At 43.1% G+C, this 18916-nt stretch overlaps 1 long non-coding RNA gene across 1 annotated transcript in view; it reads left to right on the forward strand.

Moving 5' to 3' along the window:
* The first annotated feature begins 5958 nt into the window (after nt 1–5958).
* The window catches only part of LOC309349151, a 217692-nt gene continuing 204734 nt past the window's right edge, over nt 5959–18916 (forward strand). Inside the window, exon 1 of the long non-coding RNA XR_014159772.1 lies at nt 5959–6217. This is a non-coding gene — a long non-coding RNA (uncharacterized lncRNA). The remainder of the gene's footprint in view (nt 6218–18916) is intronic.

Raw genomic sequence — 18916 nt, forward strand, 5'->3', positions numbered from 1 at the left:
ATGTTATAAGGTTAGACAGATATAGATCATTGCATTATAATGTACATAACTCAACATCTTTCTTTTATGTTTATGTTTATGATTACATTTATACTTTTGAATGTAAGGAAGTGTAGCTAAATAAACAGATGATAGAATATAAAAGATTAAGCTTTTACATTGTTCTAATATTCTTCCCCTCTATTTTTGGACTGGAGAATCTGTGATCCTTCAGATGTTAATGGACTTCTACTCAGCCAGCATGGGCAGTGTTTGATGATGAAAGGAGTTGTGCAAGTTAAAGGACATACTTTAGCTTCCCTGTCCAGTAAGCAATAAAGACTTGTTTTAGTTTCGCATATTACACATGCTAAATTAGGGCATGGTGAGGAAGGGAGAAATTCTACAGGTAAAGTTTCTGCACCTGCTTATGTTGAATTTCTGCCTAGTTACTAAAAGTTAACATGGAAGCTCTTCCTAAAGTTTAGTCTACATTTGGTACAGATTCTGTCCTCTGGATCAGCAGAAAATGGCTTCGCTCCATCATGTATGTGACAGCCCTTCAAATATTCGAAGATGGCTACCAAATCACCTCCTAATCAGTGCTTCTCCAGGTTAAGCACACCTATCACACCGATCTTTACTCGTAAGGCTGCAATCCTAATGCCATTGACTTAAATTCAATAGGATTTACTTCAGAGCAGACACGGTTAGGATCCCAGTGCAAGTCTCTAGGCCCTTCACCACTTCTGCTGCTCTCCTTTGGACATGTTCCAGAGGAACAAGGGGAGGGAAAAAGGAAATTGAGGTGGGAGGGACAGCATTTGAAGACTGTAATAAGGGTATCAGTGAGATCCAGACCATGCTAAGAAAATCCAAGCAATGCATGGAGTGTTTCCCTCTGATTTATAGCCCTGCTTGACAGAAAAGCATGTAGGGTTAACTAAGGTTATGCGGCATCTGAAACTGCTATATTTCATACTGCACCATTGTAAGCATATTTCCCCCAAACATTAGTGAGCCAGAAATCTAAAACATATTGTTCATAATTTTTTTTTATTTTTGAAAAGTGCTTTATAGTTTGCAGGAGGCGGGTTGTGTATCACTTTGACTGACGTTTGGGCTAGCTGACAGCTAGAAAACTGTGTGTGTCTATCACAGCATATTGGCTCATCCTTTAGTGTCTGCAGGTAGGAGGACAAAATGCTTATAGGGAGCTCATCGTGGAATATGCTTCTAGAAGTGTTGACCAAATTTGACTTCAGAAACATTCAGGAAGAAATGCATATCATCAAAATTTTTCTTTCATGGTAATGAAATAATAGTAAGATACACTCCAGGAATAGCATCATACCTGTTACTTTGAGGGGCAGCAACTTATTTCATTTTATCAAAACAGGGTATTTTTTTTACCTGTTTTAGATGTTTTGAAAATGTCTAAAGATCAGGGTTAGCTCAGTGGCGGTGGTGAGAGTCCACAGAACTCTTGATTCAAAAACAGACTCCCCTGAATTGATCCAGGTAGATAATGACTCAGATTGACTCCTACAGATCTCTCTGCTGGGGGATTCAATGGCTGCAGCACTGCCTCTGTACATCTAATTGCTTTCCTATTTAAAAAGCTCCACTATAGCTCCTGTTGTTCAGTCCCAGCTCCTGCCCACTTAGCAGTTCAAAAGCATGTCAAAGTGCAAGTGCAGTAGTACCTTGGGTTACATACGCTTCAGGTTACATAAGCTTCAGGTTACAGACTCTGCTAACCCAGAAATAGTACCTCGGGTTAAGAACTTTGCTTCAGGATGAGAAAAGAAATCATGCTCCGGCAGCGCGGCAGCAGTGGGAGGCCCCATTAGCTAAAGTGGTGCTTCAGGTTAAGAACAGTTTCAGGTTAAGAACGGACTTCCGGAACAAATTAAGTACTTAACCCGAGGTACCACTGTAGATAAATAGGTACCGCTCCAGCCGGAAGGTAAACGGCGTTTCCGTGCACTGCTCTCGTTCGCCAGAAGTGGCTTAGTCATGCTGGCCACATGGCCTGGAAGCTGTCTGCGGACAAACACCGGCTCCCTCAGCCTATAGAGTGGGATGAGTGCGTAACCCCAGAGTCGTCCGCGACGGGACCTAACGGTCAGGGGTACCTTTACCTTTTTACTATCATCCAGCCAGCACAGAGCCTCTTGCTGCTACACATTTTGAATTACGAGAGCAAGTCTCTCTGAGTGTGATGTGACTCAATGACATTCCGTTACTCTCAGAGGGAATTGTAAGAGAAAGGCATGGCTGCCAACAGCTTTTCCTGATCTGCAAAAGCTCTGTAGGAGGAGTTGCACCATGATGTCTTTTCCTCAGCTTTAACTGAGGTGTGGGAAGCTGGGGAGGCTGCAGAATGCAGACTAAGGGTGAGAAGATTTGCAGAATGCAAGAGACAAATACTCACCGACACCTTGTAGGTAAGATATTCACAACAAAAACCCTGCAACCCACTTGTGAGAGCATCTGCTAAATCTGTTCTGGGTATTTCCCCAACCCTCCTGAGCAGATCTGGGGCTAGAGCAAAGTGCACATGGGCGGGGGGTGGGGGGGTGGGAGGAGAGAGGCAAAAGTCCCATTACACTAGCAATAATCCTTGTGCTAGTGCAAATATTTAGTTCAACACCACCCAGTATCTCAGTTTAAGAGCAACTTCCAAACAGACAAGTGAAAGATGTGTCTTGGGGAGTCTGAAGGATGAGCAGAGAAACCTGGAATATTACAGATCAATTTCTCTTCTGCAACTATACACCTGCACACATATCTTACCATGCATTTTCCCATAATCAAATGCTAAATTTATCACCCAGTTTGTATATCCTTGTGTATTTAATTTAGTACATGAATGGTTATTGAAAGAAAACCTGGGGAGGGGAAGAAGCCATTAATCAGCAAAAAATTACTTCTGTTCGATTAATAGGTTTTTTTTAGCTAACCACTTGCATGCTCTCTGTGTGCGACCTCTGGGGTTTCCTAAATTATTGCTGGTGGTGGTGCATGTCAGCAGGAGTAAATGCAATATCTGTGACCAGTGATCTGTCTCTAGCATATATACACTGTTAACAGCCTGTGGTTCTAAGAGCTTTAGTTATTTCTCTCTCTATAAGAACAAATGGAAGAATGTCATCATTCTGCCCCCAGTGGAGGATTTGTTGTGCTTCATCACAATCCTGGATTTGCATGACGTGAGAGCGGGCTAGGGGAACAAAGGTGAAGGCAAGTTGTACAACAGCAGTTGGGAGGGACACCGAGAAAGGGAAAGTAGTGGTTTAAAACAACAGCAGAAGTTTGAGTAAAGCAGAGATGGGGAGAAACAGAGAAGGAAATGCTGATTTCAAACAACAATGTGAACTGACATGTCTTTCTTTTCTCATAGCTGAATGGGAGTAGGGAAACTAATTGCATGATGAGCCATATCTCATATTTTTGTTTGTTGATATCTCTATGCTAGGAAAGTAGATTTTTCATTACGAATGATTGACTGAGAAATGGGAAAGTTATAATCTAGAATGGCTCTTAATCAGATGCATGAACTAAGCTATCATATTCTTGAGACGCAGGAACTGGAAAACATTCACAAGATACTTTATACGTTACGGTAGGCACAGGTTTTCTTATATAGTAATTATTTCCATATAGGTAAAATTAAATGTGTAACTGAATGTGTTGGAAAAAGAAGGGGGGTGCATATTTTCTCCCTGTCTGCCTGCCTGCCTGCCTCCTACTCTCTCTCTCTCTCTCTCTCTCTCTCTCTCTCTCTCTCTCTCTCTCTCTAGCTCTTCTCCCCCTCCCTCATCACATGCACACACACCTTGCTTCCAAAGTACTTAGTTTCCAGCTCACCTTTGCTGTGGAATTGAGGCAAACCGGCAAAGGTGTAGAAGCGAGTGAAGAAAGGACAGAGATTTATTGCTGTCTGGCCCTCTCTAGCTGATTGGACTAAGCTGCTTTGCTCCTCTGGGAGATAAGGTCATACTCCGAATTGCAACCTGTGTCCCTTCAACAGACATCAGGATGGCCTCTGCATCTCTGGCGATGCTCTGACAATGTACTGCAGAAGCGCGTCACCCGGACATCGAGTCCTGCATGATAAGTGGAAGCTGCCTCGATGGAAGGACCTTTGCCTGTTTGGAATTCTTGCCGTTTCATCCCGACTGGTTTAAGGGAAGCTGGACTCTAATGGACAGGTTCAGTGATGACTTGTTTGGTAGGCAGGTATAACCTCCTGAGAGAGAGGCTACTGGGCTGCTGACTATACATGATAATGTGTCGTCCCTTCCTAGGGAATTGTACACAGGGAGAAAAAAATGGTTGCTCTCCTCCAGGAACCTATGGGGTGCAAGGTTAACTTACAAGGACAATGTATTGGTGGGGGGGGGGGGGAGAGTTGACTGTCCATATAGGTAGTTTTAGGAAGCCATCTTTCTTTCTGTTTGAGGCATATAAGCCAGTGATCTAGAGAAATACATACAACACACACACACACACACCATTTCAATGTTGATTAGGGAGCAGACCAACCCATTCTTTTTTTTTTTTTAATAAATATTTATTAGAATTTTTAAATATAACTGCACAAATAATAAACAATCTTATTTCTGTCACAAGCATAATTTCATCACTTCTTTGGACTCCCTCGCATCTCCCACTCCCATTTACATCGTTAAAAGTTTTTTCCAAACAAATTATCAACTTGTTTACAATCTCATGTCCACTCATTCAAATATAATCTAACACTTTTTCCCAAAAATTTTATATTTTCTTTAATCTCACTTATCATCAAATTTAAATCTAATTTAGTGGTGGCCAATTTTTTATAATCTAGCATCCTTCTTAACATTCAACCAAACAGACCAACCCATTCTGCCCCACTTAGACTCACGTGAGGATTGGAAAGTAGACCAGAAGATTTTGGTTGTATTACCAATAAACTAATCCATATATGAGACTGTACTGTACTTATGATCTGGTCTGAGGACTGCGTCTTTCTTTAACATTTTGCAGCTGCTTCAAGCAACTCATCCCCCCTCCCTTCTGTTTAATTTTTTTTTTTAACTGCTTTAAAATGGTCCCAGGAAGGGACTTTACAGGGAGAACATGCAGTTCTTTCTTTGGGAGAGAAAAATATGACAGCCTCTGTATACATATGGGGCCACTGCTAACCTTTCAAGAACACAGTATAGAAATAAAGATAGCTGTTAGCATGGGTACATGGGGCTGTCATCTTTTGTTCCTTCTTTTTTAGTTTGGAGTATGTGCTCCCATGGCATTCAAGCAAACACCAAACACCTGCACAGCTAAAACCTGGGATATGCGCGAGTATTCATGCAAGTTGTAAAGCAAAGGTCTCTTTCCCACATGAAACAGACTGTTCCCCAAACTCCAGCATGAATCTCTTGTCTTGCCCAGATATTTTATTATCCATATTGCTTGATTATAGCTTTCGAAATATATCTTTGCACAAACATCTGCAAGGTGACGTAACACCCTGTAATTCAGCATAAGCTGTCACATTACAACCTTCTCTGTATATAATGAAATATAAGAAGCCCTTTATCACTGCTGGTGTAGGCACAGGATCAGCTTCTGTTGCCTTCTGCTGCAGGGGGTGGAGAAAATGTGGCCTCCCAGATATTGTTTGATTTCAGCTCCCATTAGCTCCAGCCAGCATGACCAATGGTCAGGGATGATGGGGGTAGGAGTCCAACAACATCTGGGAGGTAACAATTTCCTTGGAAGATAACAGGTTCTACAGGTATACAGTGACTTAGGGTCATATTCAACTAATGTTTACTCAGAGTAGACCCATTGAAATTAATTGATCATGACAAACTTAGATCTATTAATTTCAGTGGTTCTACCCTGGGTTAAAGTTAGCTGAATCCAACCTTTAATTTATTTACAGTACTAGTTCAAAAAACAGGGTGGCTTCTTTAAATAAGTAACAAGAAGAAGAAGAAGAAGAAGAGTTTGGATTTGATATCCCGCCTTTCACTCCCCTTCAGGAGTCTCAAAGCGGCTAACATTCTCCTTTCCCTTCCTCCCCCACAACAAACACTCTGTGAGGTGAGTGGGGCTGAGAGACTTCAGAGAAGTGTGACTGGCCCAAGGTCACCCAGCAGCTGCATGTGGAGGAGCGGAGACGCGAACCCGGTTCCCCAGATTAGGAGACTACCGCTCTTAACCACTACACCACACTGGCTCCCAAGTGAATTATTATCTCATAAAAAGTCAGAATTTTGCTGCATGTTTGCTTGCAATATTAAACAAAACTCCTTGCAATTGTCTTCAGAAGTAGATTACACTTATAGCTGTGTCAACCCTTCATTTCTACATTTTGAAAGGATCCATAAGCTTTCCCAAGGCTGCATTAAGGTGTTTGACATGCCTGGTGCAGTATCCAAAATAGGACATGCCTTCCCTTCCAAAACAAATGCACATAATAAGGTATCACAAACATCTTTTTATAAAGGTATGAATTCCGTACTTATTGCTGAATAAACACATTCATTCTTACACATGCATACTTTGCTCTGGAGTGCATGAAATTGACTTCGAAGAGATTACCAGAGATCATTTTCTGAACAAAATGCTGTATCATGAGTATGCATGTTGTTAAATGGTTAAAATATAATACTGCACTTATTATCAACACATATAAAACTCTTTGATGCAAGTGAGAGAACAGTATGACATATCATGCAATAGATTCATAAAAAGTATACGAGATGTTACTATAAGATTTGGGATTGCAATGACCACAACCTTTGAATGAATTTCTATTGTAAATAAACCGGTACCGTTCTCCCTTTCTAGAGTATATGAATACAGCCACAACTTTCCTCTGTGCTTCAGAGCAAAGGTTATTTTCTATACAGGGCAATTAATACTCAGTACCAGTTACTCCTCTTCATTTACACTTGTTTACTGCAGTGCTCCCTGAGATATTAGATGCAGGTCAGTGGATGAATTCTTAATGTTTCAGGATCTAATTTGAACTTTCCCTGCAATTAGAGGGTTGAAAGAAAATCATTTATGAACAAAAATGTGCCTCATTGGGGATGTGTAGGAGGGTTGATGTGCAGTAAAAAGACCATGAGATGAGATCTGAAGGCTGGGGGAGGACATTTTTCTCCATTAAAGCTATTAACATATAGAAGATAAAAATGACTAATGCTTTAATAGCAGTGCAGAGATAACTGTTGTCGAGTCATTTCGACAGTATCAAAAATGTTTGATGCTTAGCAGGCAGGTGTGTGAAGATAGAATTGTTTCAACATCCACTGGAGCTGGTTGATAGGAATGAGCAAATGCATATTATTTTCCCGTTTTTTTTCATCTCTTAATTATTCCACACTTGGTGGCTCACAGCTGAAAGTATCAACTGGCATGGGGTGGTTAATCGCATTCCAGTGGGGAATTCCATACTGGGGAAAAGAAAGTTGGAGGATATTTGGGGCCAGCGGCCTCAGTGTTGCTCTGTTCCAGAGTTACAGCCAGAAACACAATAGCAGAACAAGAAAGCTGGCTGGTCAAGGAGAGCTTGGAAGAAAGTGGGTGAATGAGAAAGAAGAAGGAAACAAGTTATTATCCAGTTTAGATTTGAGAGAATTTGTTTTGTTTTGTTTTGTTTTGTTTTGTTTTGTTTTGTTTTGTTAAACGCATTATCAGTGAGGCCCGAGTCATTTATGCAAGCATACAACCTGACCACAAAACTGATAAGAACCAATTTAGGAGTAACATAACAGTTGAATATTAAAGCGAAGAACAGTTCCATATAAGGTACAGGGAGGGTTTTGATTCGTAAAGTAAAAATGGGTTGAGTTAGTGTGTTGCATTTCCAATAACTGTGGCTGGGTTGGAGAGGGGGAGGCAATGGGTTGGCGGTAGGTGGCTGGGTAAAGGATGAACACCTCGGATGACATATATTTTTTCTACATAGTGTGTGTCTGAAGGGAAAGCTATTGCAGACTCTTTGATGAATTGCTGAATAAAATCTGACTGATGGAGAATTTGGCATGAGCCTCTGTACTTGAAAGGGAAAATTTCTCCCGCAGATTAAAATCAAAGAATTTGAGGTGCACATTACATCAAGGTTTGCATCCTGACTTGAGCCAATGAATTCATTTAGAGAGTTCAGCAAGAACTGAATTCAGTGAAATGCCTTCCAGAAGCAGTCATGGGTACATCGGAGTTACTTTTCTAATATGTGATCCCACATGCTAAGGACTGCACATAGATTGTGCAATCACATGTGTAACCACAGATTGCATCTTCCACCTAAACATTAGGAAGAACTTCCTGACAGTAAGAGCTGTTCGACAGTGGAATTTGCTGCCAAGGAGTGTGGTGGAGTCTCCTTCTTTGGAGGTCTTTAAGCAGAGGCTTGACAACCATATGTCAGGAGTGCTCTGATGGTGTTTCCTGCTTGGCAGGGGGTTGCACTCGATGGCCCTTGTGGTCTCTTCCAACTCTATGATTCTATGATTCTATCTGTGATGGCCTGGGACTTGGGCTTGGATTTGGAACCAGAGGAGACTCAGTCTGCACTGGATCCTTTGCCTCAGGCATCATCTGAACCAAGTCTGGTGCCTGATCCTGAAGAGTACCAGTCTGCACAGGTTCCCCTGCAACAAGAACCTTCTGGGTCGAGTCAGGGGCCTGAGCCTGCCCTGGCTCCAGATGTGGGGATTACCCCATTCCCTTCAGCTGGGCCATCACTTATAGCTGCTCCACTACCAGTTGGGTCAGGTGAGGCTGAGGCGTCCACTGGGTCTAGTAATCCACCGACGTCTCCCGAGCTGCAGAGACTAAGGTCTGAGAGAAGGAGAGACCTGAGTACTTGCAGGAGGAGTGCTCGCCTTCAGGCGGAACAGGCAGGTGAGTTGCTGAAGGATCAGGACTGGCTGCTACCCCGACAAAGATAAAAGGCTGTCGGACCCCGCCCCAGGTTGCAGGAGCAACATTGCTGTATGCTAGATCCTGTCCCTGTCATTGCCTGGTTTCCTGCCTTGGCCCTGTTGGACTGACTCCCAGCGGAACCTTCAGATTCTGGACCGGTCCTGGACCACATTTCATGGGTTACTCCCAGGCCCAGCACAGCGTCAACCCTTCTCACCTAACCAGTAGCTCATTGAGTGGATCCACATTGTTAGCTTGCCAGCTGCTTACTGAGAGGGTGAGGTGGTGGGGAGGTTGGGGTGGTGAAGGCGCTCCAATGGAACCAACCCACTTCTCCCACCAGTGCACCCACACAACCCTGACACCTCCAGTGCATTGTCCTCACCCTTTAGGTACATAGTAGCAACACTGCTGCTAGGAAGTTAGCGTTGTGGCTTAGCCCCACCAAGTGAGCTGCTTCTTCAAGCACAACAGGCAAATGGAATCATATGCATCCCAACAAATGGGCCAGTGAGGGGAAAAATGGAGAAAAAAAAATGGAATTAGAAATATGGGATTGTTGAACATTGTTGATCAGTTTCCTTGACACAGATGTATTGGCAATGGCCAAACACAGCAGATGCTACCCTGGCAGTTGCCTCATCTTACAAGCTGACATAGGACTGCAGGGACTAAGGCTCTTGGTGATTGCTGCCACAGCTCCTAGCTGCTATGTGCTGTTTTACATGACGGATGTCCCATTGGAGCTTGACAAGCTGTAGTGCAGGGAAAGCCAGGATGCCATCACCCAGGAACCAATGCAAGAGCAAGTGCAAAGGGAGGCAGAGGATCATTAGCTTGATACAGCGCGAAAAGGCTAAGTCCTTCTTACCAACTCCTGTGTGAAGTTACCAAATTATTATCTGTTATAATTGTTTCAATTTGCTGCAGCTGCATGCAATACCAGTATGTGGTACTGGGTGTAGACAATTCACCTTTCTCTTTCTCTCTCACACACGTTTTCCTGGTGGTTCGGAAGATATGCTTGAAAGTGATGCTCTGTGTTAAATCAAAGCCAGAGGAGAAATTTCCACTAAGATTTCCACTGACCGGGAGCAGGGAAGGGTGCTCAAATATCTCATTGCTGTTCTCTGTACTGAGAGTACAAAGAATAAAATGATGTAACAGAGGAGAAATTATGCAAATCAACCTAATGTTGCAAGTTAGCCTGATCTCCAAGTGGTGTGAGATTCCAGGGATTCCAGGCTCTTATCCAGGATTTGTGATTTCTTTTGAGAATAAGTCACAGGCAAGACTGTGGTGTCTTTATGATATATGGTTTATTTACACACATATACAACCTGAACCAATAACAACAATAACAATCAACAACAACAATTTGTACCCACCCATCGGACTGAGTTGCCCCAGTCACTCTAGAGAGGTTCATGGCATTAACACCCCAAAAAGATCCTGTTTCTCCCACAGCCACAACCTTGAATTCAGTTCAGTCATGGCTCTTTTCCTGCTTTTTCAGTCCGCAGCTTTTCCCCTCTAGGTCACATCACAGCAAACTGTGCTCTCTAACTCAGGCTTAGTCCTTCTAACTATCTAAGAGCTGAAGGAGGGGCCCCACCAATTTACCATCTGGTACAGAGCCCCTTTTACTTTGCTCTCATAATGGCCCATCACCTTTCCTTTGTTACTGTAATAACCCATCACTCAGGTGATCACCTCAACACTGGAAGCAAGCCTGTCTTCCATCTTAAGACTTGCTGCATCCAGGGATCGGAAGGCTGAGTTAGATTTTAACACCCGCAAACTCACAGGTGCATGGCCATCTGTCGTGGATGCTTTAGCTGAGATTCCTGCAATGCAGGGGTTTCGACTAGATGGTCCTTGGGGTCTCTTCCAACTTAACAATTCTATGATACTGTAACAATAATCTGCACAGATTTCAAAATTCTGATATTCTTGGCAAATATATAGGTTGCCTTGACTTTGAATTTATTTCATTAGAGCCTACAACTTTGACAAGAGGCGTATCCCATTGTATACAGTGCTTGCTCAGGTTACAGACGCTTCAGGTTACAGACTTTGCTAACCCAGAAATAGTACCTCAGATTAAGAACTTTGCTTCAGGTTGAGAACAGAAATCGCATGGAGGTAGCGGGAGGCCCCATTAGCTAAAGTGGTACCTCAGATTAAGAACAGTTTCAGGTTAAGAATGGACCTCCATAACGAATTCAGTTCTTAACCCGAAGTACCACTGTATTGGGTCAGGGGAGAGAGAGAAAGAAAAGACCAGCCTCAGGTTTCATGATGAGCAAGTACTGCTAGATGGGAAGAGTGACAGGCTGAAGTCAAAACGGCTGAAATATCTACAGTAGAAGCAGGAAAGAGATGAGAAACATGTAGTCATAAATCATACTTGCCTTATGCTAACATTTATAAATTAAATGAGAAACTATAAATAGAAAGACCCAAAGCGGAGTATTTTCACTGCTGTAGCTTCCACAAAAGATAATGTAGTAACTTGCTGACTGAACTTTTCACCTCCATCCTTGCTTCTCTACTATTGTGGAGGCCGACATTGTGCTTCCTTTCATGGTGGAAGAATTATCTAAAGCCGAGGATAATGGCTGCACCTCATGCTCATGACTTGGCTGATGCGCCTTTGTTCTCCTTCCTAACCAAAGAATTTCATTTCAGCAGTCAGATGTAAATGTGAGTTGACATGCACAAAGACATATTTTATTAAAAGGGGGAGGGGGAGAGCAGAAAGCTTATCTCTCCCCCCCCTCCCATATTAAATGGAAGTGGAAGAAAGCTCTATATAGCACAAACATAGTTCTAAATAAACAAACCATAAGAGTACAATAAACGTAGAGGTAAATAAGAAAGCAGGAAAGAGGAGACTAATCCAGGATAAGGACACAAGGAGAGCCCTGGTGGATCAAGCCAAAGGCATTTTGACATGTGAGATGAACCACAGAATGGAGCCTCCATGCCAGGGAAGAAAGGGTGAGTTAAGGTCTACACCAGGAACAAGCGTGGGAGCAGACCAGTAGCACCTCCTGTTCACCAAAAGGCTTTGGTAGAGGAGGCATGGGGGGTGACGGTCAAGGAGGTGGCAGATCCAGCCCCAGTCACAGGCCTTGGTCCTATATACCTGAAGGAGCGTCTCCACCCCTATCATTCATCCCAGACACTGAGGTCCAGCGCTGAGGGCCTTCTGGAGGTTCCCTCTTCCCTCGCTGCGAGAAGTGAGGTTACAGGGAACCAGGCCTTCTTGGTAGTGGTGCTTGCCCTGTGGAACGCCCTCCCAGCAGATGTCAAGTCAATAAGTGACTATCTTACTTTTAAAAGACATCGGAAGGCAGCCCTGTTTAGGGAAGTTTTTAATGTTTGATGCTGTATTGTGTTTTTAATATTCGGTTGGAAACTGCCCAGAGTGGCTGGGGAAACCCAGCCAGATGGGCAGGGTATAAATAATAATAAATGATGATGATGATGATGTCACAGCTGTCGCTGCCAGTGCAACAACAGCAGCAGGCAATGCATTTTTTGAAGCTGAATCTGCTGCCCCTGTGGATCCTGCTGTCTGAGGCAGTTGCCTCACCCTACCTCATGGGTAGGCCAGCCATGGGCTAAAGGCCCATCTAGTCCAGCATTCTCTTCACAGAGTGGCCATCTAGATGCCATGGAAGGCCAAGACCTGCATAGGACAGCACTCTTCCCATTTGCGATGTCCAGTGAGTGGTTTTCTGAGGCATACCAGGATTAAGAACTCATTCAGACATGTTTTCAGACCTCTTAGATGTCCTGAAAGCATCCATACATATTATTAAAGCTAAGCACACCCACTCCTGTCAGGATTTACATTCTTTTTTCACATAGGCAAAAAAACAAAACCCAGTATCAGTATTCAGTATTCAGCAACCATTACCGGAGTCACATGTGCCTTGCGACCCCCTCTCAAGATTTGTTTTGCTTTCCTTTTAAAAACAACAACCCAGAGTTCTTTAAATTGCATTTGGACTGGACTGTCCTTTAGATAGAGGACTGCCCTCTAAAAGCCTTTCAAACAGAGGGCAGTTCTCTGTACAGCACAGCATGTGACCTTTCTGGACACAAATCTGCATGGCTCCCAAAGGGTGGATGTACATTGTGTCTTCATACTATGCCCTGGACCACTTTGAGCAAGGCACCATAAAAAAGTACATTGCTGCCTGTAAAGCACATGAAGATCGTACCAGTTCTGTTCAAGATTAAATTAATCTTGTATAGATTGCATCTGGGAATACCTGTCTCAAGCAGAACCACCAATCATCTTGTTGAATCTCAATTTATTAGACATTGGAACTGTGGAAAACCACAGAAGGCTAACAAAAGAGGAAATGGTTAAGGCAGGTTATCATGACCTCTGCTCTGTAGAATCCAAGAGCCAAGTTGATTGTCCATTTGGGAATTCATGGCTCAATTAATACTACATAATGCAGACAAATGCTTGAGGTTTCCAAGTCCCTCAGCATTACTTACTAGTTGTTCTGTGAAGTAGAAATGTGTCAGTACTGGACTGCTCTTGCCAATTTATGACTGAGTGAAAATAGAAAAAACGAGTGTAATAGTACTTCTTGATTGGATCTGTGCAGCTGGTGGCTCCCCAAGTTGAATGGAGCCCAACAAGCAATTTCCTTCTTCCTCCATCTATCTATGATGGAAAAATCAAGTGGTCGCCAAGTGTGTGGCAGGACACATTTCATGGCAGGTGGATTGTGTTTGGGGCTGTGGTCAAGGGGTCATTTAGCACTCCAGGGCCCTGGACCTTCACACAAAAGCCTGTCCTCAGTGTGGCCAACCAGTGAAACTATTTTCTGACCTGTGGTTCACAGACTAACCTGCTTTTTGAAGACCTCAGAAAGTTATTTGATTTTTGAAGACAATATGTAAAGTTGTCAAACAAGTCCAGGGACACCAAGCAGGCTTGGGGGATCAAACTGAGATTTGTCTACTCCTGTCTGCTGCTTTGGGGAGCCCGGTAGTCTCAGCTACCTATGAAACCTTGAAGTAGCACATCTCCTATAATTTGTCCCTGGTATATGATAATAGAGGGTCTAGTGTCTCTGAAAGGAGAGGTTTCATTTCTTCTTCCTGCTGTTCTTTCTATATTTTAATTGGTGGGTTTTACAATAAGAATCCAAATAATCAGAATCAAATACACTAGGAATAAAAAATCAACCACATTTAAACTAAGGTTACCAGACATCCCCGTTTCCCGGGGACAGTCCCCGGATTTACAAATCAGTCCCCTGACAAAATCCATCCCCTTCAACTGAAGTTGAAAAGTGTCCCCAGATTCATTGAAAAAAATCTGGTAACCTTAATTTAAACCTCACTGAAATAAGGGGGGTTTAAATATTATTTCTTTTTATTCTTACTGTAGGTTGATCTCGAAAAACTTTTAAGTTATATAGAAGCAACAAGTATGAAATAAAGAAATTAAAACAGAAAGGAAGGAAGCCCTAGGGAAGAAAATCTCCAAAATTCTGTTCTATGAAACATTCTCAGTAATATAGAAGTCCTAATGCTGACAGAAAGATAAAGAGACAACGAGAAAATTGAGAGTACTAGGTTTCATCAGCATTCTCCCTTTTTCTCAAGGGGCACCCTACTGTTTTGTAGCTACTGTTTCTTCTTCTGCCAGAATTGTCCCAATACATTTTGCTGCCTGAAGCAAACCAGAAAATGGCGTCGCCCCATCCCACCATGTCTCACTCCCACAAAAACAAACATTTTCCTGGCTGGGAGCTGGTGAGGCCCTGTCAGCTCTTTGGTGTTGACATTTCCATTCCACCTTAAGGAGCAGACGTGTGGAATTGTTGCGTGTCACAGGTCTGTTTACATTCCAGCACAGCTTGCTGGGAACTTCCGTTGTGTATAGCTTTTCCTTTTCCTGTTCTCTCTGAGAAGACAAGAGAGATAGACGACATGTTTCTTTGTCCTGATTTATGATTAATAAATCTGTACTTGTAGTATGCTTCCACAAGCCACACGCCTATTCTGTGTGTGCAGTTCACTCTGCTGATCGTGTGCCCTGGCTTTGAAGCCCGGGTCCCTGATTTATGTCGGAGCAGATGCCGATGGTCTTCGAAGCGGGAAGACTGGAAGGAGACGGCCCAGCTTGGGGCTAGCCAGCTGGCCTCCTGGCCCTCTGCATGCTGACATGCACTCCCACAAAAAACAAACATTTGCCTAGCTGGGAGCTGGTGAGGCCCTGTCACAGCTCTTTGCAGCAGCCTGGGAGGTTTTGGTGGCAGACAGAGATGCTGAGTGCCATCCAGAAGCATGGCTATGTCAGGGTTTTCCTCCAATTTCCCAAGGAGGAACAGCATTGACCCCCACTCTAGAAACAATAAATAAAGGGGGGGGTGGACTTCAAAGTTCTGACAAAAAATGTTCCACCCTAATGCAAACCAATCAAGGCTCTCCCAGTCCCCCAGTTGAGGATGCAGCCTTGGGAGCATGAGGCAGAGCTAGCCTGGCTGCCTGGGGCTGCCTTGAGGAAGAAGAAGAAGAGTTTGGATTTGATATCCTGCTTTATCACTACCCTAAGGAATCTCAAAGTGGCTAACAATCTCCTTTCCCTTCTTTCCCCACAACAAACACTCTGTGAGGTGAGTGGGGCTGAGTGACTTCAGAGAAGTGTGACTAGCCCAAGGTTACCCAGCAGCTGCATGTGGAGGAGCAGGGAATCAAACCCGGTTCACTAGATTGCGAGTCCACCGCTCTGAACCACTACACCACAGTGGCATTGTGGGGTGTATGATGACCCTGGACCAGCCCCCCATTTGCTGCTAGTAGCACAGAGTCCTGCATACCTACTAAGAAGGAAGGCCACTGAAGTTCAATGGGACTTACTCCAAGGTAAAAGCATATACAGGATTGCAGCCTAAATACTTTCTAGGGAATAGTTTAGCAAAGGCCTGAACCACTACCTCCATACATGGAAGCCAGCTGAATTCCAAGCTCAATAGGAAGCTTATTCTTCTTCTTTCCATAACCCCCCGCCCCAATTTTTAAGGTAAGGCAAATATGTGCAACATTCTTGTAGTGATGCTTTGGCTTCCTTTCTGGCAAAAATTAAAGGGTATAAATGAAAAAGCAATCAACATAGTATCCAAAAGTGATATCCTGTAAGAGATGACATGTCAACTCTACTGTTCCTGCTTATAGAATTGTAGATTTTGAAGTCCAATCCCCTACATTGCAAGAATCACAGCTATGATTTATATATTTATTGAAGCATTTATGGCTACAGTCCCATTCTCCCCTTTTTGGATGTAAGCCTTATTATTATTATTATTTTCATTTTATTATCCTGAAGGGTAGCAGTGTTGCACTACAGCAGAAAACAACAATGAAAATATCCCATGACACATTAAAGGCTTCACGAACGGTGATACTTATTGATAACATTTCAACCCCCACGCAAAACGAGGATTATCTGTACATATCATTAAGACAGAGTACTGATATCACTTGGTTTTTGAGAGTTTCATGTTCTTCACCTCTGCGTATGTCCTTTACTGCCAGCCCTTCCAGAAACCCTGAACAGATAATTTTGATATATAAAAGCATAGCAAAAATATTGTAAAGAATTTCACTTGCAGGCTTCCCATAGGCATCTGGTTGCCCACTGTGAGAACAGAATGCTGGACTAGAGGAGTCTAACCCTGTGAGGAGGGGGACTTACACTTGGGTTTTTGTTGAACAAATATTTGACGAGAAACTTCGTTTTCTCAAAAGTTAGCGTTGCTTTAGAGTTCTTCATTTTTTGTCTTTCTTTTTTAAGCACAAGACGTTGTGAGTTGCAAGTAAGAACAATACTTTACCAGGAGCCCAGCCCTCTAGGCAACCCGTCTTGTGTCTGCTTGCTGTGCTAACATTTCAAACATCAATACAGAAAATCCAGCCTTAATTGTTTCTGAAACATCACGTTGGGAGAGATATTTTTCTTTCTCTTGCAGCCCCAAGTGGCAAAGCAATTCCGCGGAAAATAACACAATCAAGCAGAAGAATGCAAAAAGTGTAGGGTAGAATGGAGGTGGAAGGAAGGAAGAGTGAATACTCTCTAAAACAATGGTGGAAACTGAAAGATTTGGAAAGAAGAAACTGTGGAGTTAGGTTCTAATAAAGCCAGGGGTGGAGCTGACAAGTGCAGTTTGTTGGGAAGATTTGCATGGCCTATAGAGAGACACCACCAGTCTGTATCATCTATTAATTTTATATAGCAGTTTTAATAACCTTCAATATAATAGGCTAGATGGCTGTCATCTTTTGTCCTGGAAAGTCCTTTCAGTTCTGTCTGGGTCAATGCCTTTTAATTTGTCCATTAAAAGAACAGAAACTCTCTCAGAATAGCATGCCGCCAGTAACCCGTTTGCATAAGCAGTCTGGCTGCTACCTTCTCCACTAGCTGCAGCTTCTGGGACAGAAACAAAGGCAGCCCCACATCAAGTGTGTTACAATAATCAGGAATGGAGTTGTCAGAACATGGACAAATGTGGTCATGGCATATACTCCAACATTCCTCCGATGAAAATAGGGACGTCCCATTCCATAATGATCATTGTACTGTTTATACCCCACACATCTTACTGAGTTGTCCCAACCACCCTGGGCAGCTTCCAACATATATACAAACATAATAAAACATTAAACTTTCCTATATTGGATTGCCTCCAGACGGCTTGGGGGTTGGATAACTCCATACCCTCCAACATTTCACCATGAAAATAGGGACACCCTAAGGCAAAGTGGGACATTGCGGGATCAAATCAGAAACCGGGATGGCTTCTCTAAATCAGGGATATCCCTGGAAAATAGGGATGCTTGGAGGGTCTGTCATGGTTGGCATACCAGTTGAAGCCGATAGAAAGCAATCCTAATTGCAAAGGTCACTTGGGCTTCTAGTTACAAAAAATGGATCAAGCAATACCCTCAAGTTGCAAACCTATTCTTTCAGAGAGAGTGAAACCTCATGCAGAACAAGCAATTGACCTATCTCTCAAACCAAACATGGAAATCTACCACCCACAAGGCCTCTGTCTTTCCAGTTCAGTTTAATACCCCTCATGCAGTCCACCACTGTATCAAGGCACCAGTCTAGGGCTGACTCGGTTGCAATGGATCCAATGGTTCCAGGAACAAATAATGGATCCAATAAATAAACATTTATTTATAACAATGTTTGGATATCTTCCAAAGACTGTGATATTTCTGAAGACTCCGCAACCTGATGCCCTCCATACAGTATGTTGTTGGACTACAACTCCCATCATCCCTGACATTGGCTATTCTGAGGCTGTTGGGCTTTGTACTTCAAAACATGGAGGGCACAAGATCAGGGAAGGTTCCAGTAGGCTGATTGCTTCCATGCAGGCAATGCATTTATTTCCCTGTGCTGGTAAGCCTATAAAGCTTCAGGGTCAGGCTTTGGCTTGGCAACAGTCATCAATAGCCTTGCGTACCTGACTATCACTGGTCTTGTTCTCCTTCCTACTTTCTCTCAGGGCCCTTTCCTGGAAAACAGACCTCGTGTTTCCCCACTTCCCCAGCTCTTTAAGCTGCCTATGGCCCAGCATTACAACAGCTATATTGTCATCTAGCCAAAGAACTGCAGTGACCTTTATTCTGAGCGGGTTGCAATAATGTGATTGCTATTGAAATTGATTCTGCTCATAACACAGGAAGAGTTCTTTTATGTTGTTCATTCTACATCTGTCTTGTTAACCGTTTGCACACATCTGAACTGTGCAATTTCACAATAAATCCAGGCCAGAGCTGATTAAACTCTGCAGATTAATCATGACCTTAAATCAATGCAGGGGGAAAAAGCAAGAAAGAGAGAAAGAAAGAGAGAGAGAGAGAGAGAGAAAGAAAGAAAGAAAGAAAGAAAGAAAGAAAGAGGAGATGAAGTACCTGAATACCTGTTGATTCTTTTATTTTATTTCCCAAATTCTCC

This window comes from Podarcis erhardii (assembly GCF_964252035.2).
Source record: "Podarcis erhardii genome assembly, chromosome: 8".
Classification (NCBI taxonomy): Eukaryota; Metazoa; Chordata; class Lepidosauria; order Squamata; family Lacertidae; genus Podarcis; species Podarcis erhardii.